General features: G+C 49.3%; 1 protein-coding gene across 4 annotated transcripts in view; it reads left to right on the top strand.

The window, feature by feature from the left end:
• Nucleotides 1-23746, top strand: part of SEMA5B (semaphorin 5B) — a 123348-nt gene that overhangs the window by 56815 nt on the left and 42787 nt on the right. For all 4 annotated transcript variants that reach the window (XM_032267727.1, XM_032267730.1, XM_032267729.1 and 1 more), the window contains exon 2: nt 14628-14787. The gene's annotated coding sequence lies outside the window, so the exon portion shown is untranslated. The remainder of the gene's footprint in view (nt 1-14627; nt 14788-23746) is intronic.

The following is a 23746-nucleotide window of genomic DNA, read 5'->3' on the forward strand; positions in this document are numbered from 1 at the left end:
ATGGTCAGAAGGGGCTTCATAGATGAGCTGGCATTTGTCTGAGCCTTGGTGGCTGAGGAGGTTTTTGTTGACGGAGAGAGCATTCTACAGGGATGGGCGAGCAGAAGCGAAGGGATTGAGGTGGGCAAGTGCATGGCATCAAGAATATCTAGATTTGGGATGTGATGAGGAGGTTGGATGGCAGGGAAATGGCCAGAGAGGAGGCAGGAGAGGGTGTTTGAGGCAGACGGAAAGGCCTTGCTATGCAAGGGTTTGTATTTGATTGTGTAGGCAGTAGGGAGCTGGTGGAGGTTTTAAGAAGCAGAATAATGTGACCAAATCATTGCTGTGGACTGTGTTCTGGCAGCTCTGTGTAGGACGGATTGGAGAGGAGACATGAAAGATAGGAAACGTACTTAGGAGGCTATTGTGAGCATCTGGAGAGAGAGATGGAAGGTCCGCATAATCACAACACTAATAATGATGATAAAATAATGGCTGACATTTACGGAGTGTTTTCTAGGTGCCAGACAGTGCTATGTGCTTCCACAAACATTATCTTTCAATCTTCACAACTGCCCTGTGTGGTTTTACAGCTGAAGGAGCTGACTCACAAAGGCTAAAAGAGTCTGGACTGGGATTTGAACCCAGGGCTGCACATTTTGTGGCATGAGTGCTTAGTGTCGACCCAGGCTGTGCCAAGGCAAGGGGGATGGTGGGGAGGAGAAGCGGGAGGGCAGGTCTTTGCCTTGGTCTCCGCCTCTCAGGCAGACATCCATGTTCCTGGCTCAGGATCTCATCATCCTCCCTTCCCCTGCCAAGGCTGAGGCCTGGAGAGGCGCAGCTGGGCAGGGGAGCATCCATCATGTTCCTTCCCCACCAGCCAGCAGCAGCAGCAGCTCTCCTGGCACGCAGGGGCTCAGCTGTGCCTCTCCTTACTCCACTGCTCCTCACCCCTGGCCCCAGGGCCTGCCCTCCATCTCCCCTTGTCTGAGGTTCCCCACGTCTGCCTGCACACCACAGTTGTGGGCACTTAACTAAAGCTTCTGGGAGGAAAATGACATGGCTTCCCGCTCCCTTCCATATCTCTGCTGTCCTTGTGGACCTGAGCCGAGGACGCTTCCAGGCTTCCTCCCCAGAATTCTTGCATTTCAGATATTCCTCCAACAGGCCTCTACGAAGATAACTCTATTCCAGTTCCATTGTGGAAAAGGAGAGCTGGGGGTGGGGGCCGGGCCTGTAGGGTGAGTCATAGATGAAGTCCTGCAAATAGTAAGCCTGTTAGCTGTTATTCTTATTATAACTGAGCTCCATGAATATGGAGCTTAATGGGCTTTGGCACCAGTGGCCAGGTTTAAAGAGAGACATTCATTAAGCACTGGAAGGGTTTTGTCAGCTCTTGACCATCTTTCTGTCTCCAAGAAGGCCTTCTTTTATACCAGATCAGAAAGAGTTCACTATACTTCTCTTAAAGACCCCCTTCTCTCTTCCCACCCTCTGGCCCAGGGCTGGAACTCTGTTCTGCCCACAACCAAGCTCCATGGCTTGCTCACCTCCTAGACACCGTCCACCTGAGGGGTCCTCAGGCATGTGTTCCTGCCTCGCCCTTCCCAACCCATACACCCAAACCCAGAAGGACCAGTCACCTGCTTTGTAGGTGCCCAGGCCTGGGGTAACAGTGAGGCTGCATCATTGCACCTGCAAAGAATCTTTGAAGGAATGATCTGGATCTCAGGCAAGTGTACAGGCGAGTGTGCACCCACGTACACATTCCCATGTCTGGGCAGTGGCGGTGGTGGAGTCCCAGGCCTGGCCTTCACTCAGACCTGTCCTTCACCTGTGTGTGTGCAGGAGTGAGGGGGCTCACCCAGCAATGGGAGCGGGGCTGGGAGCAGTTCCCAGAAAGGCTTCTGACCGGGGCTGTGCAGTGGATTTGTGCTGGTCCCTGTTCTTTCTCCCAGCCTCCCCTCTACATCAGCCAACCACCGGCAGCCTTCTACAACCCTCCCTCCCTCCTGCAAGCATGTGTCACATGGCAGGAGCAGATGGGAGGTAGTGTGCCTGGGCTCTCTCTCCCCTCAGCCAGCCATTTGCTCTCCAGATGGATCTGGGCACTGACAGGGTGCGCATTCAGGAAACGGCAGCCTGCTCCTAGCCGTCCCAAGGCTATGTCCTGATGAGCTGGAAGACAATTATGTTCTGGAAGTTCAGGAATCTGAGCTGGCAGGACCCAGAGTACCAGGAATTGAGCCTGGTAAAGAAGATTCACAGCCCTCCAGAAAGAAATCCTGAAGGGGTTTAAGGAATTTCTCCCTACCTTCTCCCTCTCCATCCGCCCCGACTCCCATACGTCTGCACCTCTGTCCTGGGCTCCACACTGCCTGCCCTCCCTGAGAATCTACAACCCACCAAGTTTGCAGCATCATGCAACTCCAACACAGATCCCAGTCACTTTCCCTTCACTGTTTCATTTATTGCACAAACACCATCATAACTGCAATAACATAAACCAAAAGGAACAAAACTCTCTCCATTTCACAACCTTCATAGATGAACTGGCTTTAGTTTTCTTTATTCCATTCTAGTCCCTGTAGATGTTGCATCCCTCCTCATTGATTTTTTTTCCTCTCTGAAAGAGGAAAGGGAACAGACTACAGCACCCTCCATGGCCTGCCAGGCTGGGCCCCATTCATCTTGGGTGGGGGTTTGGGGTTCTGGTTTTTGACTGGTCACATGGCAGAAGCTGAGTTGGACTAGCTTGTGTCCTCTGGGTTAGCAGCTCACTGGCTCACTCCCCTCAGGGCACTAGGGGCCCAGGGCCACTTGGTACCTAGACTAGGAAGCTAGGAGTATAAAGTGAGAGAAGGACATAAATGTAGCCTAAACACAGGCTGGAGTCCGGGGCTCAGACGGGGAGGAGCGTCCATTTCTCTTTCCTGCCCTGGTCTCAATACTGCTCACTCCCCAAACAGAGTATTATGAGTGATTTTTTTCTGGAGACCTTAGGATCCAATTATGTTTATCTCTTAGATTTCCAAAACACGGCATATAGACTGTGAATGACCCGTCATTGATCCGTAGGGGCTCTCCCACCGTTTCAATGCTCTGAGCTCCCAGTGGCTTGCGGCCTTATCCAGGGTGAGCCATCGCAGCTTGACTTGGGGAATAAGGGTGTTTCTGGGAGACTGGAGAGGCTACAGGGTGAGAAGGCAGACCTGGGCTAACTTCCCACTGTGAGCATTTGGATCTGTAGCTGCTCTCAAGGCCTCTGACTTCTCATTCGTTAAATGGGAGCCATGGCAAGCTGTTTGCAGCCTTCACAGGGAATCTGATGGCATCGTGGTTGTGAAGAGCTGCAAGGACCCATCCATGTGAAGGGGATTTGCATGATTCCTGACACTACCTTTCTGCTGGTCACCTATGCTACACCCAGCCCAGTATCCCATCGGCTTTTACTGGCTCAGGCGGAGGGTCTCTCTCCCCCGTGCTGGCCCAGTTCCGTCTGTGGGATCATGTGGAGCCAGTAGTTAAAGAGCTGAATAAAATCAAACCATAGCACAGATAATGCAAAACAGGATGAGATCCAAGAACAATTTTTATTTTGAATTTTATTTGACTCAAATTTCAAGGGTGACTGATCCAGGCTGAGTTTTGCACACACATAACTGGGTGAGGAGAGATCTGGAGTTTGCCAGATGCCAGGGAAAAGGGCTGGCATGTTTTACACTTGGGCAGCAGAACCATTTGTGTTACCATGTGGCTTGGAGTGGCACTGATTTGCAACTCCAAATTGACTTATATTGTAAGTCACTGCACACTCTCCACAACTTTAGTGCCTAACTCCAAAATGTCTGTTTCTGCAGCTTTCCTGGAAAGGCAGGGGAGACTAGTTTAGAGAGAGATTTCACCAACTGCCAGCCTATTCCTTGTCACCACAGACAGTGGAGTAAGAGGGTTTAAGCTGCAGCAAGAGGAAAGCAAGTTAGACAGTGGCAGAACTTCCTACCTGGAGCAGTGAGGGACTCTTCTCAAAACTCTCCATGCTGGAGAAGTGACCCAGCCACGGTGGATCTATCAGCAGATCCACGCGGACAACAAGTGTTTGTCGAGTGCTTGTTCCGTTCTCAGTGCACAAGTATGTCACCTTCACAAGTCTGTGAAGAACTTGTTATTATTGCTATTGTTGTTGCTATCATTATTCTCTCTCTTTTAAAGAGAAGGGAGGCAGCAGGGCCCAAGGACGAAGCACATGGTGCCTGCTGCTCCCACTGGGATTGTGTCTGTTGACAAGTTCAGGAGTGGCTGACATCAGGGCTTCCCACTCCAAGTCCATACTCTTCTCACCATGCCCCACCTGCCTTCTGGAAAGCCCTGGGGAAGGCTTCTTGGGCAGAGGCCCGCCAGCACCCACACAGCAATAAGTATATGAACACCTTCCCCAATGGACATTCAGGAGGAGAGACTCACTTCATTCATTCAACAGACACAGAGGCTGGGGATCCAGAGATGAATAAGAACTTATTCTTGCTAGCTTTTGGCAGACCTGTTAATATCTTTGCTTCATGGCCCATGATGGATTGGAAAACATTTCTGATCAATTACCTGGAGCAGAATTATCGCCTGCCACATCTCCCTTCTCAAGGCTGGCTGCTTTATGAGTGTCTACACTTTCAACCATGAGTGGGCACATTATCCATAGTCTCTTTGGCTAAGACCAAAGATTTCTTGCCCTTTGTTCCACCATTCAGTCATTTCCTGATTCAACAAATAATTCAGCGTCTCTTATGTGACGGGTGCTGGGTTAGCAGCTAGGGGTATAGCACTGAGCAAAACAGACATGGTTCCTGCCATGAGTTTGCAGACATTACCCAGGTAATTCTCCCACCCTGCTCTGATGTATTCCCAAGAACTAAGGTGGTTTGTTCAGGAGTGACTTCCTCAGGCATGGCATTTCCAGGGCACCATGCTGCCCCAGCCTAGCCCTCCTGTCTCCTGGGAATTACAGGCCACTGGGTAGTGCTCAAGGACCAGGTCTTTGTTGATCATTCCCTTTGGAAGGAGGCAAAGGATTTTCCCATCTCCCAGCCTTCTGACTCTTGATCCAGCCCTTCCTGTGAGTTGCCCCTGATGGACAAACTTAGAAGGGCCCTAAAGGGAAGGCTATTCTGCTCAACCCCCAGAAAGGGTATATTTTGCAAAGCGTGCACCCACTGCAATTGTTCTTGGATCACACCCTGTTTTGCATTATCCGTGCTGTGGTTGGTTTGACTTCATTCAGCTCTTTAACCACTGGCTCCAGATGATCCCACAGATGCAACTGGGCCAGCACTGTGGGGAGAGACCCCTATCTGAGTCAGTAAAAGCTGTTGGGATGCTGGGCTAGGTGCAGCTCCCAGTGGTTCGGGGCTTTATCCAGTGTGAGCCATCATGGCTTGACTTGGGGAATTAGGGTGTTTCTGGGAGCCTGGAGAGCTCTTGTTTCTCTGTGGAGTGTGATTGTTTGGGAAAAGCATGGGCACTGGAGTTAGGCTAATGTAGATTTCGGTCCAGAATTGTCCTTCCTAGCTGTGCAGCCTTGGGCAAGTCATAAACATCTCTGGGCCTTAGATCCTCAGCAGTAAAGTAGGGGCAATAATACTTACCTTGCAGGAAGGCTGTGATGGTTAAATGAGATGTTCGTGAAAGCTTCTATTGCATATTTGCCATTTAATACATGTGCCCCACCTTTTGTCTGACTTTTAACTTCTCAAAGACACAACTACCTCCTGAGCTGACACTTACCAAGAAAAGCCTTGTAAATATTAAAAGGTAAGGCAGTGGTAAGCACTCCTATTCTATAGCTGCTGGGCTATAGCAGTGGTTCCCAAAGTGTGGTCCATAGATCATAAGCATCATCTGGAAACTTGCTAGAAATGCAAAATCTCGGGCTCAACCCTAGATTGACTGAATAAGAAACTCCGGGGAAGAGGCCCAGCAATCAGCTGCAACAAGACCTCCAGGCAATTCTGATGCACATTAGTGTGAGAACCACGAGGCTGGAGACTGCAAACCAGTTGTCAGTGGGCCAAATTCTTTCACAGATGTGTTTTGTTTGGCCTCTGTCATCAGCTGGAGCTGAGGAGCAGCTGTCGCTGAGGAGTGATGCTGCCCTCCTGAAGGGGTTCACAGTCCTCGCTCTGCCACTTCTTTTTGTGTGACTCCAGCTGGCCTCACTTGGCTGCCTCCCCGCTGTGGGCAGCCATGTTTGCAGCCCGGGCTCTAGGTCAGGGGCAAGTGTGGTTTCTGAGCCCTAGAGAAGGAGCAGTTCTGCTTCAGCTGGTCCTGAACATCAGCTGAGACACGGAGCCACCCAGCTCTGCAGGAAATAGGAACAGGGTGGACAGCTTTCTAATTCCTGAAACCAGCAGCCAGGTCCTGCTGGTTGAGCTTCAGTATTTGGTTTGAAGTGTTGTGAATTCCCAGCACATAACACACACCCACATTCAACTGTAAGTCCAAAAATACCTTCCACAGCCAAATAGAGATGATTCTTACATTCCCCACTACCTCAGATTATCTGCCTCCCTGCTCTCTGCCACCCCCGCCGTTGGCACAAACTAATGAGCAATGACTTTTCCTGTGACAGTGAACCTGGGAAAGCAGAAGGGGCCAGTGACCCCAGCTCCCACAGCAGTGAGCGGGACACAGAAATATCAATGCAGGTGGGTGCCAGGAAGGCTGGGGGCACCTAGGGACTGTGATGTCCACGAGGTGGAGCAGAATGGGAGTGGAGCTGGGAGCTCTCATTGGAGAAACTGGAATAGAGAATTATGATCACAAGCCCTGTCAGAAGCAGGCATCCTGACCAGGAGAGAGAAAGAAAATGCATCCAGAACCCAGCATGGGATAGGATGCAGAGAGGAAGCTCTGGACAGTGGGAGAGGCACTGGGCTGGATTCAGCTTTGGATACAGGGAATCAGCAAGAGACTTGGGCGGCATCCCTTCTCTGTGCCCCCACAGCCAGGTGAGAGCACCAAGCCCCTTCACCTTCCTTCCTGGGGAATCCATCTCCAAAGCAACCTGGAAGGAGGGGGGAAGCAGGCTAAGAGGACGGGCTTTGGCATCAAAGAGATCTGAGGGCAGATTTGGCTCTGCCACTTCCGGTGTAACCTTGGGCAAGCCACCTAACCTCTCTGAGCCTCAGTTTCCTCATCTAAAAAAAGGCAGTAAAGCTCATTTTATAGCCATATGGTGAGGATAAAATGAGATCACATTTGAAAAACAATTAGCACACTGTCTGTTATGGAAAAAAGAACATGAGAAAGCTTAGATATAATTAAAATTATTCGAGCACAGAACCTGTGTATTTTCACCACAAGTCCTGGTATATGGGATTTGACAAGTTGGGGATCATCAGTGAGAAAAATGGAGTCAGATGTAAGCACTGATAAGCGAACAGAAGATGTTAGAATGCTCAAAAGTAGGGGTTCCCCAAAGAGAAAGAAGATGAACTGCCCCAAGACTTATGGCCCATGGCAGTTATTAGGACCCTTGATGAATGTTGGCTCATGTAGCAGAAAAGATGTACGAATGTCCTGACAGTGATGGGTACCAGACACAGCCAAGGTCACCAAGAGATGTGGCTAGAGTAAAGCTACCCTGGACTGAAGGAGGAACTGTCTTGCATGGAGCCTGGAGGATGGACAGGATGACCTCAGATGCCCACACAGACATTATTAACCATAGGAAGATCCAAACTGACCTGATTTCCACTGCCCTTTCATTTCTACTGGAAAGAAATTTATTTCCAGGAGTGTTAGGGCAGGCATTGGAATAGGGTACATAATAGTGCAAACAGCTGCTCCTCCCCCCTCCAATCTAAGGGGCACAGCACCTGGTAGCTGGACCCTCATCCTACCTTACTACTAGGTTCGCCCCAAGGCCACTAGCCCTCTCTGACTCAGGTTCATTGGCCGTAGGGAGGCAAACCCTGAAGAAAGAGCCTGGGGTCGGGGATTCGCATCCATGCATTTCCATCTCTGTTCACCTGTGTAAATCGTTCAGAGGAGAAGAAAGCAGACCATAATTATCACAATTATAACGAGAGGGGGCAGGCATAGATGCAGAAGTATAATCCAAATTAAACTGTGAAGGGCAGCTACATCACCTCCCAAGGCCCTTTTTACACTAATACGTTGTGAGTCTCTGAGCCTAAACCTTCCTGGGGGCCCAATTCTGATAATGTGGTGACATGAAGACCAATTGATTTTTGGATTTACAGTTTTCTGGGAAACTGTTGCTGGGCCTTGGAGAGGATCTGCACATTTTCTGGAGAGAAGCGGGTAGCTGGGGAGGTCAGGCGAGCATGGAGGATGCAGGAACAAATACTAGCTCTGGTCAAGGCCACAGCCCTTGGGTGGGCTGAGGCCTGGGCCCGGGTCTCTCATGCACACAGAGTGAGAGGGCAGAGCCCTGGATCAAAAGAGAAGTGTGCAGAGCTTGGTCCTGACACCAGCCTGCTTCTTCCCCCACCTCCTTCTCAGTCCTCTGGGAAGGCAGAAAGGGCCTAAGGGTCTATCTCAGGCCAGGTTTCCTGGAAGAAGCAAAGCCTGAGCAGAGATTCTAGAGCAAGTGACTGACCAGGGAGTGCCCTCCTGAAGAACCAGGGTAGAGCAGAGGAAGAAGCCAAGGCTACCCAATCCCACGATCTCACGAGGAGCCCTGGCACATGAATGACACCCGCATAATCTGCTGCACCTGGAGACGTGGGGGCTGGGCTTCTATATTCCTCTGTCAGCTGGTGATTGCCCAAGGGCCTTGGAATGGGGGTGAATATAGTCTCCAGGAGTCTGCACTGGGTTAAGGGCAGGCCTCTGGAGAAGGTTGTAGGTGTGCACCATTAACAGCCAATTCTGGATGGGTGCACCCACCCACGAATGGGGCCCTGGGAGGGCACCAACAGCACCTGCTACTCCTTCTGTCCTAGGAAATGCCACATTAATTCAACTCGAGAAGATCCTTTCTTACTTCTGAAGATAGAAGTCGTGTGGGGGTAGTTAGGCGGAAGAAATCTAAGGTCCTACACCACCCTAAAATCTACAAGATTATATTCAAAAGTGAATAATTGCTGGGATAATTCTTCCAAGACTCGTCGTATTTAAAGCCTTATTATAATAAACATTCTTAAGGCTGGGTGGTGGGGGCTCATGCCTGTAATCCCAGTACTTTGGGAGAATGCTCAAAGTACTCGGAGGCCAAGGCGGGGTGACCTGAGGTCGGGAGTTCGAGACCAGTGTAACCAACATGGAGAAACCCCTATCTCTACTGAAAATAGAAAATTAGCTGGGCATGGTGGCACACGCCTGTAACCTCAGCTTCTCAGGAGGCTGAGGCAGGAGCAAAACTCCATCTCAAATAATAATAACAAACATTCTTACAATGAACTTCCAGGCTGAGTTGGTTCTCATGATGGCACTGGGAAACGAGTCTTATTATTATGACTCCTCTTACACAAAACTGTTGCTCAGAGTAGTTATTTCACTGAGGGTGACCCAGCTAGTCAAAGTAGTCCATGTCAAACAGGACAATTTCAGGCAGTACTACAGACTTCTGCGGACTATTCTTTTTAGGAGGGGCTCTTCTCTGAGCAACTCTTTAAGCCACAAACCTCTTTGCACCCTCCAAAGCATCAACTTCAAATGTTAAAAACTGTTATCAACTGTCTTCAGTGTTCAAGACACTGGTAGGTCCTGGAGGCTGAAGAAGAATGGTGGTATCTGCCTCCCAGGTTTGCAGTCAAACCAAGAGTCATATTTGGTGCAAATGGGAAGGTTTGATTAAGTGCCAAATAAGAGGGCAGGTGGGCATCATAGGAAGTGGGAAGGAGCAGGGAACTTCTGAAGGGGAGAGGTGTTCCAGCATGGCCTTCTGAGAAGGGTCTGGAATCAAAGAAATTCACGCTAGCTGCTGGAGAGTCCCTTTCTTCCAGCTGGTTGTCACTGGGCCACCTGTGCCAAGAAGTGGCACATTCAACCATTCATGTACTCACAGAAACCCGTGTCAGCTGAGCTCCCACTGTCTGGCCGGCTCTGAGAGGACTCCCTCAGATCCCATCTCATGCAGCCATGGCCCACTCTGCTGTCTGCTTTCCAGATCCTAATCCCGGATCATGGGCCCTCCAGGCTGGGAAGCACTCTGAGCAGCATGTCCGCTCTCGACTTTACCCCACTCTAACTAAACAAGTGGTCATTTATGTCCTTGGAGAGAAGAGGTTTTAGGGGAGGGAGTGTATCACTTAGGAATGCTTTTGGATGCATCTAACAGAAAACACCACCTACAATAACTTTAAACATGGGGATTTATTTAATCACTTAACAAGACGGTTTGGAAGTGGCAACAGCTGCTGGTCTTTGTTCACTGGCTCAACAATCAAGGTATTCTGTTGACCTTTTGGCTTGTCTCTTGTCTTATGGTTAAAACAGGGCTGCTGTGGCTCAAGACATCACATTCAAATGCCAGGGAGGAAGGTGGAGCAAGGAAAGGGGTTGGTGCCCGCTGAGTCCATCTCTTACAAGGAAGACAAATGTTTTCCCAGAGTCTGTAGCAGGCTTCTGCTTATAGGCACCCCTCACTTCAAGAGAGCCTGAAGAAGCAAGTGTCTCACCTGGGGCTGGGAAAATTGCCACTCCGCAATGTGGGAGTTTCTTATCAAAGACAATGGGGGATGAATATCAGGGATGCAATTACAGCATTAGCCACAAAGAGAGCTGGGGACTTCCTTGTACAATCCCAGGCACTGAACCTCAACCCCCAGCTCCTGCCCAAGGAACTTCTGGACAGTCCCTTCTGCTGAAACGTCAAGCTGCTTCTTCCTAGCCTGTCCTCAGATGAACTGTGAGAACATTATGCTAAGTGAAGTAAGCCAGTCACAAAGCTACCCTACCGTCCTCCTCCCTCCAGCACACGGAATCAAACACCAGCCCCCTCGCCCTCCCTCCCTGGCTCAGCCAGGAGACTGTTCTCCTGGTTTCTGCTCAGTTTCACCCACTGTGGAGTCCCTCTGGGGAAGTTAAAGGAAAGGAGAATAAAAGTGGAGGGAGAGTGTTAATTAAACACCAGATGTTTAACTCTGTTAATTAATGGCTCTGTCACCCTGAGTGGCAGCAGCCTTCTCTTCTCTGTCTCCTTCACCCTCACCGTTCTCTCCTTCTCTGGAGGGCCTTGAGTCTGAAGCTAAAGAACTCAACATTTGTTCAGTGGAGCCCTGAGACCAGCAAAGGGTAAAGGGAGAAAGCCAGCCAGGGCAACCCAGGAGGAGGGGGTTCCCTTGTCCAGGAGGGAGGCATGGACATACTGGCAGCAGGAAAGGAAAGAAGGAACAGTGGGAGAGAGACCGAAGCCCAGAGGTCACGATGAGATATGGCTTTTTTGGTGCACGTAGGGATTTAAAAAAATGCAAGTGGTGGCAAGCATTTAAAAATGGGCAACATTTCACATAAATCCAGATGTGCAGATCTTCTTTAAAAATGGGCAGGTCTGGGCCTGTGTCCTCACACGGCAACAGTTAGCTGGCAGAAAGTAGAGAGGGTAGCCGGTAGCTGTCCTACCCAGACGAAGCATATGTTCTCCCATCCTCCTCTGCCTCCACCCCACATACTTGGCTCACATGTCACCTGTCGCCTGCCATCCCATCTGGGGTTGGGATCCACCAAGGTACAGGTGCCAGGACTCACTAACAGGTTGCACGTAGAGATGAGAGAGAGGAGAGTCTGAGAATGCTGAAATGTGAGTCAGAATATTTGGGGAAATTGCAGGGCCAATGATAGAAGTGAGGAATGTGGGAGGAGCAGGTTAAGGGAGAAAACTGGCAAATTTATTTTGGGCAGGCTGCGGTAGTGATGCCTGAATGATATGGAGGCGGCTGGGCGGTCTGGAGTCCAGAAGAGAAGGGCTGGCAATCCGCGGAGCTGGGGGGCAGGGGTGGAAGCGGAAACCCTGGGGAGGGAGGAAGGGCGGCTGAGACCACTCAGTATCGGCTATAGTGAGAGAAGAGGTAATGGAGAACAGAATCTTTGAGAATCACACATTTGGGAGAAAGAACCAGAAAGAAAAGTTAGGGCTAACTGAGAGGGTAGAAAGAACTAGACTGTGTAATGACAGAGAAGTAGAAACAGGGTCCAATATTTTTATGGCACCTTCCTCTATATGATCTGTTTTGATGCCCAAGTGGTATTTCCAGAAAGCCAAGGGAGTCAAATGTTCTGCTTCTCCCGATGCCCCGTGTTCTCTGTCTCTCTTCTCATCCGCTATAGCTGGCTCCCAGGAAGACATGAAATCAGCCACTTATATCACAGCCTTTTAACCTCTTTCAGGCCGTTCAGACTTTTATGTCTAGTAACTTTAGAAAAAAATCAGCCTCTTACATCACACGTCACAGCTTTTTTTTTTTTTTTTTTTGAGTCAGAGTCTTACTCTGTCGTCCATGCTGGAGTGCAGTGGCGCGATCTCAGCTCACTGCAACCTCTGCCTCCCAGGTTCAAGCAATTCTCCTGCCTCAGCCTCCTGAGTAGCTGGGATTACAGGTGCCCACCACCAGGCCCAGTTAATTTTTGTATTTTTATTTTTAGTAGAGACGGGGTTTCATCATGTTAGCCAGGCTGGTCTCAAACTCCTGACCTTGTGATCTGCCCACCTTGGCCTCCCAAAGTGCTGGGATTATAGAGGTGAGCCACCATACCTGACCCTATATCACAGCCTTTTAACCTCTTTTAGGCTATTCAGATTCTTATCTTTAATAACTGTAGAAGGAAAGGCTTGGTCTCTAACTGAAAGTTTCATTAGCATCCCAGAAATGACCCACTAGGTAAGCAGTGGCCCCTCATGCTGTCTCCTCATCTCCATGAGTATGTAGGAGGAATGCAGCTTCTGTGACCAACACAGACACACACACGACTCTTTGCCACCCTGAAAAGTCTCTGCTCTCTGTGAGTGGCCAAAGGAATGGGGCTTTGGGGTCAGAGAGCCCTTGGGCTAGTCCAGACCTGTTGCTCACCTGTTGCGACTTTTCCCTCACCTCTCTAACCTGAGTTTATACATGTGTGAAATGAGAGTAAGGATGGTGTGTGCGTTAAATAGGATAATTTTCATGGGGGGTCAGGGATCTGGGGGAGCTGGGGCAGAGTCTGAGCCTATCACCCCAGTCTGTGGGTCTTTCTTTCTCCCTCTGACATGACCAGCACAGAAAGCCAGGCAGCAGATGTTACTGGTCTCACTTCATTTCCATAGATTTACGAGCATCCCTTTATGTGTTACCGAAAAATTGGGTGTAAATCCTATTTTAAGAACACAGTGGAACTCATTACTTAAAGAACACTTTGGAAAATCCTTTTGGGAAGTGATTAATAATCACCGTGTGTGCCGGTGTTGATGAATTTCTTTTTGTTGGCATGCAGGTCACCTGCAAGGCCTTTCCACAATCTCCCGTTTGCATTTTGTGGCCATCCTCTTTCTCACGGGACGAACCCTGTTCCCCTTTCCTGTGCCTGTCATTTCCACATTTCTGCTCCTCCCTCTCCGCAGCCCCACTGGCCTGCATGTCCGGCTCCTGATACTCCTCCAGCAGTAGCTCCTTCTTCTTCCCTGAGACCATGTGGCCATGACTTGCCGGGATCCATTTACTGGCTGCTACTCTTTCTTTAGAAATTCAGTCACAAATGAGTCTCTGGATGCCAGAAGTGTGTTTGCCATGTGGGAACCACTGAGCGTGAGTCCCCAGGGTGGGTGTGGCAGGCAGAATAATGGCTCACCAAAGATGTCCATGTCCTAATCCCTAGAACATGTGAATATGGTACCTTACGAGGCAAAAGGGAATTTGCAGATGTGATTGAGTCACGCATCTTCAGGTGGGGAGATTATCCTGGATGATTTAGATGGGCCCAGTATAATCACATGGATCCTTAAAAGTAGAGAACCTTGCCCAGCTGTGGTCCAAAGGAGAGGTAACAGTGGAAGAAGGCTTAGAGATTGCAATGCAGCTGGCTTTAACTATGGAATGTGGGCAGCCTCTTAGAAGCTGGGAAAGGCAAAGAAATGGATTCTCCCCCAGAGCCACCAGAGAGAAATGCAGTCCTGCTAATGCCTTGATTTTAGCACACTGAGACCCATGTCAGACTTCTAACCTATAGAGGCATAATTTAATACATGTGTGTTTTAGGCCTGGCTCATGCCTGTAATCTCTTCAGAGAGAGGAGGACACTTTGGGAGGCTGAGGCAGGAAGATTGCTTGAAGCCAGAAGTTTGAGACCAGCCTGGGTGACATAGTGAGATCCCATCTCTACAAAAACCTTTTAAAATTAGCCAGGTTTGGTGGTGCAACCTGTAGTCCCAGCTACTTGGGAAGCAGAGGCAGGAGGATCTTTAGAGCCTAGGAGGTCAAGGCTTCAGTGAGCTGTGATCATATCGTTGCACTCCAGCCTGGGCAGCAGAGTAAGATCCTGCCTCAAAGAAGAAAAACGTTTGTTTCCAGCCACTACTATGGTGATTTGTTAAAGCAGCACCAAGAAACAAACACAGCAGCAACCACGTAGTCCCTGGGGCAGTCTGACCTCATATCTGGCCTCATCTCTTTTGCCTAGTATCCATGACTTACCCAAAATTTCTCACCCTTTAGTGAGTGGTTTCAGCTGGTGCCTGGCCTGCATCTCTCGGCTGCTGTGGTTTCACTCCATCTCCTGTTGCCCACCACCTCGTCCCCGGGCCACCTGACACCCCAGCCCGTCAACTAAGGTGTGGATGGAGAGTAGGGGGCTGGCTTCCCTCACTGGTCAGGGGTAAGTGTGCCCAGGGGAGTGTGAGGGGGCTGCAGTGGGTCCCAGACTGAAGGGAGAGCAGGGAGAAGACCCCCTCATCTGAGGCATCATCAGCATGCCTCCTAGGACCTCAGTCCACCGTATTTGAGCAGCTCTTCCTTTTTAAAAATTGTGGTAACATATATATAACATGAAGTTGGCCATTTAACCCTTTTCAAGTACACGGTTCAGTAGTATGCACCCCTCACCACCATCCATCTCCAGAACTCTTCATCTTGCCGAACTGAAACTCTAAACCCATTCAACAATAACTCTGGCTTCCCTCAGCCCCAGGCATCCACCATTCTATTTTCTGTCTCCATGGATTTGACTACTTAGGTACCTCATATAAATGGAATCGTGCAGTGTTTATCTTTTTGTGGCTGGCTTACTTCACTTAGCATAATGTCCTCAAGGGCTGCCCATGTGGTAGTGTGTGTCAGAATTTCCTTCTTTTATGAGGTTGAATCATATATTCCATTGTACAGATCTTTCACATTTTGGGTATCCATTTCTCTGTGGATGGACACTTGGGTTACTTCTACCTTTTGGCTATTGTAAATAATGCTGCTATGAACATGTATATGAATATTTCTTTGATATCCTACTTCCAGTTCTTGTGGGTATATACCCAGAAGTGAAATTGCCAGATCATATGGTAATTCTATGTTTAATTTTTTGAAGAACTGCCAGACTGTTTTACATAGCGGCTGCAGCATTTTACATTCCCACCAACCCATTCTAACTGTTTTCAAGTATGCAGTTCAGTGGCATCAAGTACATTCACATGGTCCTGTAACTATCACCACCACCCAGCTCTGTAGGAGCGCCGAATTACAGGAGAACGAACTCTCTGGATATGAGAAAACTTACTGGGGAAACTGAGTAGAAATGGGCCCTCCCCACAAAGGTTTATGCTGAGCGACCAAAGTTGTGCTGGAAATCCCAAGAAAATCCAGGCCTTTAGCTGGATTTGCTGTTTGTTTTTGAGCTGGGGGCATATTTTCAAATGCAGTTTTCATTTTATGCAGAGACTGAACATCTGATAGCGAAATGTTTCCACGGAGAGAGCCTGCCCATGGGAGGAGGGAAAGGAGGCTGCTCTAATGAATAGATAAGCTTGATTTGCGTTTGGTGACATCCTTAGCATTTAATTTCAGCAATTAAAGTAGGCAAGTCCCCTTTGTTTTCTTTTTCCTTGCAAAAACAATGAAACATTACAGAATGTTTGGCAAATAAGAAACAAAATCCTACTTACCATATTACCTTAGTGAAACCCCCACCACCATTTGTAATACTAATCTGTGCAAGGCATGAACCATGCTATTCACCTTAATTTGATTTAAACCACACTGCTACTCTATGAGGCAGCGGCCTGGTTCTCCCCAATGGTTGTGGGCTCTCTGCACATACACTTGGTCTGTCTTCATCCACATGCCTCTCTCCTACACAATTGCCCTCACAATGTTCACGCTTCTTATTCTCAAGTGATGTAAACATCCTTGTGATATTCTTGTTTTCAGTTCTTACCGTGTGTTGACTTACTCTGTTCGTAGGAGCAAGTCCAGTCTCCATGATCACAAATACAGCAGATTATAGACCATGTTTAAGAGGTTGTCACCATCTGCAAACATTCCCTGGAGTGGCCTGGGCTCCACCCACATGGCTATGTCAAATAATGTTATTTTCTAAATGGCTGAGTCCTGTGTGATATGCTGGCATCGAGTAAGAGGCAGACTCCTGAGCCTGACTGCCTGGGTTTGAATCCAGCTTTTACCAGTTTGACCTCATGCAACTTATTTCACTGGTCTGTGCCTCAGTTTTCCCATGTACGAAATGGGGATAATTATGATACCCGTCTCACAAGGTTATTGTTTGGATCAAATGGCATAATATAAACAGCATAGGACACTTCCGGGTACATAACATGGTTGTTATTGTTGCTGTCACCGTTACTTAATCTTACTACTGCTTAGTCTCTGCCACAAGCTCCCTACTCAGTCTTGCTCTCTCCTCCCATCCTGTTTCTTCATCTATGAAGTACAGTGATCTGTTGTATGAAGTACATGATCTAACCATGTGATCTGTCAGAGCCCTTCTGGTTCAACTTTCGGTCATCACCTTGTTCTTTCTGTCTTCCCCATTGTAGCTGGAGGGATGTAGGTGGAACTGCAGGAAGCACTGACAGAACACTAAAGAGATACATGCATGACTTGGAGGCTTCTAGGAATATATGGAGGAGGGAAGAACTCGGCCCAGACTGCAGAAAGCAGGGGCAGGGAATGAACTTCCCTGGGAGAGGGCAAGGGGGCAGGGGGTAGGAGAGGTTTCCCATACCCTCATCCCCAGATTTTAGAGCTGAAAAGTGCTAGGAAGGTTTTCCTCCCTCTCCCCATCCCTGCTCTGGTCCCAACCTTTCCTCTGGGCCCCAGTCTCCCAGATGGTCTAATAGGGAAGAAAAGAGGAAAATCCGTATCCAATCTGCTCTATTCAGAGCAATGGGAAGGCATCTGCATCTCAATCTTATCTTTGTGCTGAGTTGGGCTAAGCTTGGCCCCCCAAGTGGTAAGTGGTGGGTGGGTGGGAAGATGCCTTCACTGCCTCCAAGGAGAAGCCCACCGCTGGGCCACCATATTCAGTGGCCCTGGGCAGGGACAGGAAAGAGCTGCCCCCGCAATGCCTTTCCCTCCCTGCCAAACTGCAGACAGTACACGTTCATCCCTGCTCTTGGTTTCCCCTCTATTTCTTCTTCTTTTATTTTCCTTCTCTTTTTCTCCCCCTTTCCCAGGCAGGTAGCCAAGTGGAGACTTAGAATGGAGTCAAGGATGGAGGGGATCCAGGGAAGAGGACCGGCCTGAACCCCATTCCCCGAAGGTCCTCATGGACTGAGCTGGAGGTGGGGACTAAGGGAAGCATCTCCTTCTCTCCCAACCGCTGTGGCCCCTCGCTGTCAGGCCTGGGCTGGGGGAAGCTGCCAGGTGCCTGTCATTGTGCTGGGCTCTGGGCTCCAGACTCTGCGCTGTCCATCTGGAACCTCTAGAATTTCTTACTCTGGAGCCGTTCAGAACCCAGAAAAACTGCCTCCCGAAGCCCCAACTCACAGGAGGCTGGTTTGCAGCAGGAAGACAGCTTAATAATTTATCACCGAAAGCGCTCTCCCTAGTAAGGAAGCCAACTTGGGAAACCAAATTAAACTGGGAGGGCCGCTTGGAGAGCTTGGAGAGTGCACATGGAGCCAGGGCTGTGGAATGCAATGATAGGGCTGGGGCTTAGTAGTGTAGTATAGTGGCCCAAGGCATGGGCTTGTGCAGCAGACCGTCTCAGATTCAAATCCCAGCTTCATAGGCAGTCGCAGAGGGACCTTGGGAAGTGCCTCAGCTTCGAGAATGATGCTCATGTGGGCACCTCTCAGCTTTCTTGCAACACTGCAGGGAAAGAGCTTACTTAGCCCAGTGCCTCGACACTGCCAATATGCTCCAAGCATTTGTACCCAGGCCCTCATCTTCTAGGGCATATTGTCTTTTTCTTCCTGATTACACTCTTTCATGGCTTTTTTCACTAAAAAGAAAAGAGGTCTGAGGTTATACTGGAGAGGAGCTCCTTGTTGGCTGAAGTTTAGTGGTCCTGTGGGCCACATGGTTTCCAACCGGGTCCTTCAGTCTCCCTGCATCTGTCTGGAGCCGAAGCCTGCAGTTGGGTTGGGGAATTCTCCGCAAGGGTGCAAATGAGGCTGAGACCCAGCTGCTTTCTGGGTGAAAGACCAGCTTCCCAATGTCTAGAGTTGCCCTGCTGACAAATGGCCTGCTCTAATGCACCTGTCCCCTTGCTCACTGCCACCAAACTTCCCAAAGCATGAACGGATCCAACCACATCTTTCCACTATCCCAAACTATCCGAAGTCCTCCTCTTCAGCAGAAGAAAACCTCCTGAAACTTTGGGTTTGCGCTCAAGGCTCACTGTGATTTGGCCTCGGTCCTCCTTTCGAGACTCATCCATCTCTCAGCCTGCCTCCGCCAGCTTCTCCAGATCGTCAGGTGATGATGGGCCAGGGTCAAGTCTTTCCCCTCCTGTGCCCTCGGTCTGGAATGCTCTTCACCCCGATGGCTGGGGAAGCTCCACCCTTGTTTCCTTCAAGAGAGTTCCGCCTTCTACACGAGGCCTCTTAAACGCCCTCCCCACTGCAGCCTGTCACCCACTTTCCCAGGGCGTCTTTTCCCTTTTAGGGCACTCTCACCAGCTGCTTGCCGCTGCTCTACCCATGCGTCCACCTTGCTGGACCCTGCAGGAGGGCCGGCCCGATGCATCTCCATGCTGAATGGAACCGTCCTCAGTGCGGCAACTCAGCCGCCACCCCCAACCCCAGAGTGGTCTGGGCAGTCCCCTCTCTGGCAACGGGGTGGGGGGGGGAGGGCACAGTTATGCGGGGTGCGGGAGGGCCCCTGTTGGGAGGCCAGTTTGAGTTCTGTGGGGAATTCAGCTCTAACACACACTGTCTTCGCCTCTGTCTCCGTTATCCTTCGCCCCTGAGCAGAGAGTGCGGTTCCCTCTGCAGCTGCGGGGCCTCCTGACTGCTCCAGCCTTGGCTCTCGCCCCACTTCTCTGCGCTTCTTCACTGCCATTAGCCAATTTCACTCCCTCCCCTTGTTCAGCGAACCCTCTTCCTACTCTTTGCTCTGGGAAAATGAGCCCGGGAGAAGTCCCATACAAGGCAGGGAGGCCTCAGGGGGGTGTGCGTGGGCGTGCATTCTCTTATACACATGCATGTGCATTCACACGCCTCCAGGCACCGTTAGAGTGACCCCAAACCCAGAACCCGCAGGGAATTGTGGCGGCAGCGTGAGAGAAGAAGGCAAGAGCAGCTCTGGCCTAAGATTTGGGAAAATGCTTTCTTCACTGCTGAAGGTTTCCCAAAATAGCAGGAGTCGGCTGGCGCTGCATCTCCCCTCCCCCGCTGCTAGAGCACCCTGCCTCAGCTCCAATGCCAAGCAGGCCCAAGGCAGGGCAAGGCACAGGCCTTCTGTGCCCCCTTCCCCATCCAGACCCCGGCCACAGGTCACTGTCTCTGCTCACTGGGGACCTGTCTCCTCTCCTCTTTTAGACTGCAAGCTCCTTGAAGGCAAGGACTATGCTTTTGTCTTATGAACCTCCCTCCTCCCCACTTTGCTGTTTATACAGGGTCCAGCACATAGTAGGTGTTCAGTAAATGCTTAGTGAAGTATTGTGTAAATAAGGAACAGACACTTAGGTAACTAGTGGAATGTTTTATGTATACTAGTAAATTAATATGAATGGATTTCATAAAGAGCCTACTCGGTGCCAGACTTAGTTCTGGGTATATCGAAGCATCCCCTCTAAGCAAGAAACCATTAACCTTATCTTGCAGGTGATGAAACCAAGGTTTGCAACCAGATAGGGCAGCCTCCCAAGCTCAGGGCTATGATACTATACAACCCTAGCGATGATTGGATTGGCTATGCACTGCTGGTGGGGAATTCTGGAATTATTTTAACATCAAATCAGACTGACTTGTTAGAAATAAAAATTTATGTTTGTCTTAGGAGTAGTTGGTTGTTATGTATGAGAAACCAAATTGTATGGGATAGGAAGTATATTTAGTTAATATAATTGAGATGTGAAAAGCAAGGGCCTAAACTAGCTAGGAGTGTATTATTCCGTAACAACAGTAATAATAATAGCACTTATACATGCCTACTTTGTGGCAGATGCTGTTCTAGGCCTGTTAAACAAAATAGCTTATTTCATCTCCACAACAACTGTGAGCTGGGTGTTATTATTCTCCCCATTTTGCAGAGAAGGAAACGAGACACAGCAAGCAGAGGAAAGGAGTCTGAAGGCAGAGCGACAAGAGCTGCTTCCATCTTCAGCATCCCAGGTTCCACCTACCTTAGCATATGGTTGAAGGTCACGTCCTTTATTTTTTTAGAGACAGGGTCTAAAAAAAGAAGAAGAAGAAGAAGAAGATTACTTAGCTAGGCTCAACACCTGTAATCCCAGCACTTAAGGAGGTCAAGGTGATAGGATAGCTTGAGTCCAGGAGTTCGAGGCCAGTCAGGGCATCACAGTGGACTCTTTCTACAAAAAACACAAAATTAGCAAGGTGGGGTGGTATGTGCCTGTAACTACTTTGGAGGTTGAGGAGGGAGGATCATTTGAGCCTGGGAGGTTGAGGCTGCAGTGAGCTGTGATCATGCCACTGTACTCCAGCCTAGATGGCAAAGTGAGACCCTGTCTTAAAAAAAAAAAAGGATGACCACCCCACAGGGCCCGCATTTACATATTCCAGTTTCGTCTAATAGACTGACCTGACCTGGGAGTTTACACACACGTACATTGCCATGGGAGATACCTGATTTGTCTGTTTTGATCACATGACCATCCTTGTACAAGCAGGTATGGCTGGGATGGGGACCCCATGGTACATCTGAGGCTGCTGGGGCCTACCCCTTTGACCATGAAGGGAGAAATGATTTCCACAGATGGGGAATCTTTGGGAGTTGGGAAGTCACCTCCCAAGTCTGGAACTCGTCTCAGACCCCGTAATATTTTCAGTGATATGGGGACCGACCACTCTTCTTTTTTCCATATGATACCTGCAGTTGTCCTGAAATTTGCAAAGCTGGACGCCTTGCTCTTGCCTGGCCTGGAGGGAAGGTAATTGAGTAGAGGAGATCCCAGATCCAGACCTTGCTCCATCCCTCCCCCACCCGTCATGTCCTGTCCCTCCCTTCTCTTCTGAAACAGCAGACAGACGTGCTGTGCTAGTGCTCAGGTTGATGCAGTAATATTAATCTAGTAATTACTGATTCAGGAGGGACTTGAAGGACATATTTACATAAAAATCAGAATAAGAATGGAACTTCTGCTGCGGAACATAGGTACCTTAAGGCCTGGGGTTCAGGGTAAGAAAAGGGACCCAGGATGTGCTCCTAATTCAGGCCCCTGGAGCTCGGGATCTGGCCATGTAGAGGGCCTGGGGCTCTGAAGGTGGTGATCAGACCTGAGGTAGGGAGGCAGGGAGGCCTGGGAAGGGAGCACAGGTCAGCAGGAGGGTGGGGAATAGTGAGGGGAGGGCAGTTGTCCTGGCACCTTGGATGCCCTTAGGGGCTAACAGGAGAAAAGCCCCAGTGAAGGGCTAAAAAGCCGCTCTTTGCAAATGCATTGAGTATCCCTAATTAGGTGCTCTATCAGTCAGCCCCCAGGAAACAGACGGCACACTCACATGGGGCAATGTGAGGGCAGTTTAATAAAAGAAATGTTTACAAAGGTGTAGGAAGGGGATTTGGGAACCATGTGGGATAACTCCCTGTGCAGTACCCAGGGTCTGGTAACCAAGGAGGGGGCACCACCCCTAGTTCTGAAGGGAGGATGGAGGGATCGATTTCCTTCTGTAGCCTAGAAGCAGAGGAGCTCTGGTCTGTCCAGGGATGCAGCTGTGCTCACCCTGCTGTCTTCTCCTTCTGTTGGCCAAACCCAAGCAGGGCCTCCCTGGATGCAGTTCCCCCACATCCATCCACCTCCCAGGCACAGAGCAGAGAGGAGGAGAGCCAGGGCAAATTTGGAGGTGCAGACAGAGGGCATCCAGCACAAGAATCAGAGGGCAAAAGGAAATGCGCCAGTCCCTGTGCTTCTCTCCCCAGAGCACCAGAATAACTCAGCCTAGTTGATTGCTCAGTGTCTGCCGGGTACTGTTCTAGGCCTTTTAAAGGTAATAACTCCTTTCATCCTCACAACTGCTAAATAAGTTGATATTGTTATCATCCCCAATTTGAGGAAACTAAGGCAAAGAGAGGTTAAGTGTTTTTCCCAGAGTCACATAGCTAGCAAGGAAGAGTCCTGGGATTGGGCCTCAGGTTGTCTGGCTCCAGAGATTTGGTCTTGCCCTTTTAATCTCTCTTCCCCAGCCCTGTGGCCCTGTTTGAGGGGACAGGGGTCAATGTCAGGAAAAGGGGTTGGTGGGCTCATTGTTGAAGAAAGTGACACCAAGAAGATCACTCTGGATCAGAGACCTTTGAGAGAGGTAGGGTCAGCCAGGCTTGGTGACATGTTGGATGGACTAGTGAAGGAGAGAGGAGGTGGGAGGTGACTCAGAGGGGAGAAGTCAGGCCTCCAGACAAGTGTTTGGGCTTCTTCAGGAGTTTTACTGAACCCAAACTAGTTTTTTTAAAGTTCCTAAAATCTAAAAACTTTACTGAGTAGCCAATATGTTTACCTGGTCACAAGTGAAATTAATATAAAAAGGTATTTACTGAAAAGTCTTGATTTCCATTTTGCTACTTATAGGTAACCTACTAAAATTAGTTTGGGTTTATTTTTCTAGTGTATATCAATGCTAATACAAGCAAATATAAATATATATGCTCTTATTTTTACCCTCTTATTTTCACAAAAGGTAGCATGCTACTAAGCTGTTCTGCACCTTACTTTTTTCACTTAATATACATGGAGATTTTTCCATATAAAAACCTGGAGAAAGACTGGGCCGCAGAACAAGACCCCTCTACTTACAACAGAGCATACCCCTGTAGCCAGGCACGATGGTGCTTGCCTGTGGTCCCCGCTACTAGGAAGGCTGAACTGGGAGGATCGCTTGAGCCCAGAAGGTCAAGGCTGCAGTGAGCCATGATCGTGCCATCGCATTCCAACCCGGGCAACAGAGCAAGACCCTGTCTCTCTAAAAATGAAATAAAATAAATAGAGAAAATCTTCATAGTTTTCAATAGCTGCATAATATTCCATTGTGAAGATACACCACAGTTTATTTAGGAAGTCTCCTATTTCTGGATATGTGGTTGTTTCCTGCCTTTCTGTTCTTTCAAAGAATGACACAATGAACGATCTGGTGCGTAAGTCACTTTGCGCGTGTGCGGGTACCTCTGTGGTCTGTTTCTGCCTCTCAACTATCTGTGAAGAAGCAGGTTTG

The sequence above is a fragment of the Sapajus apella genome, unplaced genomic scaffold (assembly GCF_009761245.1).
Source record: "Sapajus apella isolate SASKATOON/1434 unplaced genomic scaffold, GSC_monkey_1.0 scaffold171, whole genome shotgun sequence".
NCBI lineage: Eukaryota > Metazoa > Chordata > Mammalia > Primates > Cebidae > Sapajus > Sapajus apella.